Source organism: Protopterus annectens, chromosome 9.part0 (assembly GCF_019279795.1).
Source record: "Protopterus annectens isolate FY-2018-M chromosome 9.part0, PAN1.0, whole genome shotgun sequence".
Lineage (NCBI taxonomy): Eukaryota > Metazoa > Chordata > Ceratodontiformes > Protopteridae > Protopterus > Protopterus annectens.
This window is the reverse complement of record NC_056743.1, coordinates 1,199,121,146-1,199,128,424: the sequence shown is the minus strand read 5'-3', so window position 1 is coordinate 1,199,128,424 and position 7,279 is coordinate 1,199,121,146. Positions and strand designations below refer to the sequence as shown.

The 7,279-nt window shown below is 36.4% G+C and overlaps 1 non-coding gene across 1 annotated transcript; it reads right to left on the bottom strand.

Moving 5' to 3' along the window:
- Positions 1 to 3,331: 3,331 nt before the first annotated feature.
- On the bottom strand, positions 3,332 to 3,403 carry TRNAD-GUC. The gene has a single exon. It is a non-coding gene; the product is annotated as a tRNA-Asp (tRNA).
- Between the last annotated feature and the right edge of the window lie 3,876 nt (positions 3,404 to 7,279).

The following is a 7,279-nucleotide window of genomic DNA, read 5'->3' as shown; positions in this document are numbered from 1 at the left end:
AGGTTGATATTCTACTGGGTGAGTTTATTAATGATGCCCGATAGTGGGACTGTGTCGAAGGCCTTTGCTAAGTCAAGGTAGGTTGTATAAACAGATCTGCGGTCATTTATGGCTCTGGTGATGTTTGTCTTTGACAAAACCAAAATGTGTTAGATCAAGGGATTGGAGATCACCTGCTTCCTTATTTATAGGATCCATGATGATTCGTTCCATTGGCCTTACAGATAAGGTTGGTTAAGCTTATGGGTCTGTAGTTTCTGTAGTCAGAGGCACACTTTTAATACTCTTTTGTCAAGTGACAAATGACAAATGAAAAAAAAATGTTACTTGTAAAACTAGCAATATTCGGGTCAGTGAAACAAATACTGTTAGGAGCAGCTATACTGTCACCTTAGTCAAAATACCTCCTGCAAGACAGTGTATGAGAGTGTGCAGGTACACATCCACCAACACACATATAGGTTTATGTATATCTGTATACATTAACAGAGACACACAAATACAGAGACAGCTTAGACACCTACACACACACACACACACACACACATATATATATATATATATATATATATATATCCACCAACACACCACACATATAGGTGTGTACGTCTGTATACATAAACAGAGATGCACACAAATTCAGAGACAGATTTATAGGTGTGTGTGTGTGTGTGTGTGTGTGTGTGTGTGTGTGTGTGTGTGTGTGTGTATATATATATATATATATATATATATATATATATATATATATATATATATATATAAAACATATATGTATGTGTGTGTATATATATGTGTGTATATATATATATATATATATATATATATATATATATATATATATATATATTTATTTATTTATATATATATATATAGAGAGAGAGAGAGATTAGATGTATAACGACATAAAGAAATACAGCAAATAAATTTTAAACAACCAAAGCAATGCATATGAAAAACACAATGACACATGCATTTATTTATTTAAATTATCTATTTCCATCTTGATAAGGGGGTAAGTGGTCTCATCAACACAGCCATCTGAGTCACAAAGGAGGCAAGATTGAGAAAATTTATGAGAATTCCAATATTAACAGTGAAGTATACCACTAAAATAAAAAGCTGCAGTGCATATAAAGTTTTAATAAAATACATGCATTATCACATATCCAGTATATACAAATTTGACAGACATTCAAAATGCCTTGAATTGCAAGCCAGTCAGTAAGACATAGCAAGGCTGTTTTTACAAGCACATGAATATAAACTTAAATTACATATTGCATACATAAGTATGCACACAGATAGGAAAATACAGGGAAATATAGAGACTACATTTGCCTCAACTTTGAAATGGTAAGCAGTGTAACTCTCCTCCAGTCAAATATTCAGGAAAGGAGTGGATGTTCCAAACATTTTCACAATGCAGGAAAGAAAAAAAAATAAATTCAGTTGGATGGAATCAGTATTATACAGACAGTTACTGTGTGAATCCTGAAGGGTGGCAGCTAATGGGAAAATACTTTTAGTACAGTAACAAGATTCAATTTCAAAGTTGTCTGACATGGTTTTTTTTTGGAATATTGTAAGATTTTATTCTTCTAGAATCTTAGGACATTTGCAAGTCAGTGGGTTTGTTAAACGATGCAAATGTCCAAAGCAATGCCGTCTTGTAAAATGATGGGAGACTGTCTTATAAATGTATGTCTGCATGAGTAAATGTACTAATAAGCAACACTGTTACTAAACATATGAAAAGTAATTACCAGTGAAGGGGAAAAAAAAGCATGTAGCAACAAGCACGAAACAAAAACAAACAAAAGAAAATACAATTGTCTAGGCTGGGATAATCATTCCATTAAGTTTTATAAAAAACAAGCACATACTAAAGATGTAATTTCCATGCTGCAAAGGCTACAGATCTGAGTGTGACTAGATAGTGTCTCTGGCTGAGTCTAAACCAGTCATTCAGCTAATAACCTATGGGTGGGGGAAGGAAAATACAAAAGAGCAAATGGTAAACTCTTAGCAGTTCCTAATAATAACTATCTCACACTGACGTTTGTGACATCTGACCCGCAGTATGCTAATAAGCTTCTCTGAAAATCCTGCCTCTGTGTAAACTCTACACTGCACTAAAAGGTAAGCAAAGTACTCCAGCAAGCAACAGATTTTAGAAACAAAATAATGCCCCTTTAAAAGCATTGCATTACAACTGTGCTTTCTAGAGTAACAGCAGCAGTCAGGTCATGAAATGTCTGAAAGGCCCATTTTCTCAATGGATAAAATGCACAAATTAAACTAATGAATGGCTCACAGGGAGGGCTGTTGTGAGTACAACTGCGATTTGAGATGGAATGTGGCTAACACCTAAGAAACTTCCTGCAGGCAATCTTCCCCCACCCCCCTCAGCCAAAGGTAAGCATGCTCAAAAAGGCAAACCTGAAATGTAAACAAAGGCTGAATCAAAACAAAAAAATCCCTGGGATTGTCCCTTTAAGGTACGAAGACCAAAAGTATATTTGTAACACGTCACTGAATACAAGAATAGAGTCATTCCCTCCTTAAAAATTATTTCAGTCTGGTTCTTGACAGGCATTCGTCTTTTCAGCAGGAAAGCTATTACCATTACAGATGAGAGTAATTCTAATTCCTGCAAGACAGCCACATTCTTTTGTAAAAAATCTGTAATGAATAACCACTGTTCTTTTCAAATGCTCAGCAAAAACACAGTAACACAGGATTAAAAATTATCACAATCAAAACCTGTTTCAGCAATCATTTGAATTAACAACGCTGTATTTCAAGTTAATTTGTTAGTCTAAACACATCCTGATTTCATTTAGCATTTTATATATGCCAAGTAAGCTAAATTAATAAAAAAGGAAATACATGCACTCTGTTTCAATACTAATCTAGCCAATGATCACGTCGATGATCAAGTCAAGAAACAAGTTAGCATATATGAAATTCTGTCTCTGTGTTGCTACTTAACCCCTCAGGAATTCTTCTCCAAACCCAAACCAACCAACTCTGAAGAATATGTTGTCTCTTTCAAAACATAAGCTGTTATGCTTTATACCACCAAGTTGCGCAAAAAAAAACAAAAAAACTCACACACGTTCCACCCAAACACCCACTGAAGTACTAGCAGTATTCCTTTGTACCATCAAGAAACAATTATTTTGTAAAATAAATAAATTAATATATCATAAACCTAAGGGATTTTGTAAAATAAATAAGGAGGTAAATAAATTAGTACTGAATATTTCATGAGCCCTGGGGAATTTGATCCATATGGCCCCTTATTGTCCTCAAGAAAATGATAATCCTCCCCGTCGGGGAATCGAACCCCGGTCTCCCGCGTGACAGGCGGGGATACTTACCACTATACTAACGAGGAAGGAATAGAAATTGATGTTTTGATTACGTTTATCAACAAACCTTTGCTGTGATAAGCTGTTTCCTGGAAATAACGTCCCATTTATTGTGAGTAATTAATAGTGACACTGCACAGTTTAAGTTAAAGAAACTTGATTGTTTACTCTAGTGCAGCTTGACAGCACCACAATTGCAAAGATCTGTATTAGTGTACAATTCTAATTTATTATCTCTTCTCTGTCACTCACACAAACATACATACACACACAGGCGGGGATACTTACCACTATACTAATAAGGAAGGAATAGAGATTAATGTTTTGATTATGTTTATCAACAAACCTTTGCTGTGATAAGCTGTTTCCTGGAAATAACGTCCCATTCATTGTGAGTAATTAATAGTGACACTGGCACAGTTTAAGTTAAAGAAACATGATTGTTTACTCTAGTGCAGCTTGACAGCACCACAATTGCAAAGATCTGTATCAGTGTACAATTCTGATTTATCATCTCCTCTTTCTCTCTCTCTCTCACTCACACAAACATACATACATACGCACACACAGGCAAAACAGAAGTGTGGCAAATCCAGTGCAAAGCATTAGGAGCAAATGAAAAGCATGGCAATTCCAAGTGAATAAAGTCAGTACAAAATTCTCCAAAAAAGGACATACAGGGTAAGAATACTGACCTGAGAGGGAATAGACAATACACAATGTCAGACTAGCTGTGACAAATCTTGGGATATGTGAGTATCAGAAGGCTCCACATTAAGTACTTAACTTAGCACACTTAGAAAGCTGCACATTAAGCACGTAACTCAGCACACTTTGCACAGTAAAGCTAGGAAGCTGATGCAACCTCGGACTGATTTCCATTAACTTATTTCTGCATAATGCCAAACTCAAAGAAAGACAAATGCATTTGTGAAAAAGGAGTTATCCTTGCTGAGTGCTGCTCAGTTAACAATATAAAATGTTAAAATGCATCTTCTGTATGAAAGCACCAGTGTAAACTCTGACATTTATTTACTTACTACATCTGTTAACCAGGTAAATGAATGTATCTGTATATCATTTTCAGACATGAGCTGGGCCAAGAAGGCAAAGATAACAACCATACCAAAGAATATAAACAAACTTCAACAAAAACATGAACATGTAGCCAATATCCATTACATACATTTCAGTTGTATACAAACACTGAAAATTAAAGTAATGTACTCACCATAACTATACACCTGTGTTGTCTATTTTTATTCTTCCTCAACTGATGGGTCTCAGATCAGACCTCGGATCTGGCTCAGTCATGCTTACTAAACTCTCAAATCCAACTCTTGAGGTCCTCCCCTTAGCCACGGTCGGCCTTAGGCACAGGCGAACTAGGCGACTGCCTAGGGCGCCGTAAAGGGCACACTTTTTATTCATGTGTGTATTTATTTTAATTAACAAAGTTTGCACTCTTCTCGGTGCTCTGTTAAAGTGTAACCAAAGGCCGGAACCATGTGGAAGGGGGATGAGCGGCCTCCCACTTACAGCTGCAGGTTGACCAGGGCAGTTTAAAAAAAAAAACAAAACAAAAAAAAAACCCTTTACTTCGTGGTATGAGTTTTCTGTAAGGAGGAACGTGAACATGCGTGTGTCACGACACATTTGGGTATTTGGTTTAGAAAGGTTCTGTTCCCTGTCTTCCCTCCACTTGGTTTGAGAAAAGTAAGCAACTGTAAAAGGAGTTACGATTAAGTTATTACAGGGTCAGTCTATGAGGCCAGTAGGGATTAAAGCAAATGCTTTTGCCGTTTTCTGTAAGGCCTGGCAGGTAATATAAACAACAGAAAGGGTGACTTATTAAGCTGTGTGCTAGTCAAACTGCAACCTCTTTTGCGGGCTATATGGGGCAGGAGAGCGGCCCAAGGGAGATGCTGGGAATTTAGCCACTGCTATCACTGAGGAAATCAAACACTAGACTACAGCTAGCAGCTCTTTAACAGCTCATAGCCTTAATCCTGTCTGCTCACTGCATGTTGGTTGGCATACATTACAACTTTTGATAGGTATTTCACACACACACTCGCAAAGCAATAGAGGTGGTCATCCTCATGTAGGAGTAGTTTGTAGCTCTCTTGGTAAACATATTCATTGTTTTGTTGTGTTGCTTGCTGTGCTAAAAACTGAAATTATGTTAAATTAATTTTGTGGTATCATCAACTACCAAATTATATATTTACTCAACTGTTCAAAGTGATACTTATTCTGACAGAATTATGTCAGGACTTAATAATTTTGGATCTAATTGTTCTGAATGAGTTGACACACCAAATATTAACTGGTTCAGTAATTCAACTTTAGATGACTTTGAAACCAAATATCTGAGTTGTGATATAGAAAATAATTTAGATCAAATAATTCTTCAGTCTAGAAAGGGGAACAGTTTGAACTTATGCACCACTAATCTTTCCTGAGCATTTTTTTTCTGTTCACCGTCTTCTTTCCTTTAAGAAACCAAGCCATATTTTTAAAAGTAATGTTATTTAAAATGTGTCTTAAAGTATGAAGCCTTTATTTCATAAATAAGATTATGTAAGGTAATAGCAACTAGTGGCTGTGGAACATTGGAGTTAATTGAATGATTACAGTAGTACTACTAATTCAGCAATGAGCAAAAATAATCTTTGAGGTGGTACTAGGAGTTCAAGTTTATTTAGGAGTTTTATACAAAACACTGTAACAAAATTTTAAAGCAATGGCAACATGTCATTATCCCACACCATCAAAGCCATTTCAGAAAGTTATGTTTGTAATTCTTGCTTGAAACCACTCAAATGAGCATTCTCAAAGTCACAAAGGTAGCAAGCTCCACACGTAAGGGGCTTAATAGTAGAAAATAAGACCTGGTGTTTCAGTGTTGACTTGTAAAAATGACAGTAGCCCCACAAAGGCTGAACGCAGCATCTGTACAGCATAGTGAGCTCTTCTGTTAGCAGTGAAGCAGGCCGTGAATGGAAGAGTAAGTTTACACAAGGATCTTTAAAATTATCCTGTAGTAGATAGGAATCCAATGGATGCTGCGCAGAACAGGTGTCATATGTTGGTAATGTGGTGTACAAGTAGCCTCGAGGCAAAGTTCTGCACCATTTTTAAGTGGTTAGGTTCAATTAGTTGGTCCCAGATAAAGGACATTACAGTAATCCTGTGTGGAGGAGATCAAGAATCAACAGTTGAGAGATCTACATGAGGTATGAGGTGCTTTACCTAGAAAATGTTTCTCAGATGGAACAGAATGGCTTCACTGCAGCAGACAGCTGGGCCCAAAATGTAAGCCTAGAGTCAGGAATAATGCCAAGATTCCATACCTTGCTAACAAAATTAATGCTTGTCTTCACCAGGCATAATATAGTTTGGCAAAGGAGGAATCTTTGAGTAGCATGAACAGTCAAGGCATTTTGGAAGCTAGACAGTATAGTAAGATTAGTTGCTTTGAAAGGGTTGTTTTAAACCTTGTCATTTAAATTGACTTCCAGTCATTCTATTTCTAGTTTGCATAGTATAGTTCTGTAAATAGTCGTGAAATAATATTACTATTGGAAAAGGGTTGTAACTAAGGAATATCAAGAATGTGGAATCATTTACTACAAATATTTGGTCTTTTAGTAATCTCCAGATCTTTATGCACAATTTCAGATGCATCTCATGGTTTGAGTGAACTTGCTGTAGTTGATCATTTGATGGGCCATCTATGGTGTTTGTTTGTGGATCTGCAAGTGAGACTTGTTTCTGCCAATGGTGTGCATTTGGTTATCTCTGACAGTTCATAGGTTCATAGGTTCATACTAGGCTATCTGCCCAAGGGCATTTATAAGCCTAGCCCATAGTTATGTGGCTTTCGCCACCCCTTTAGT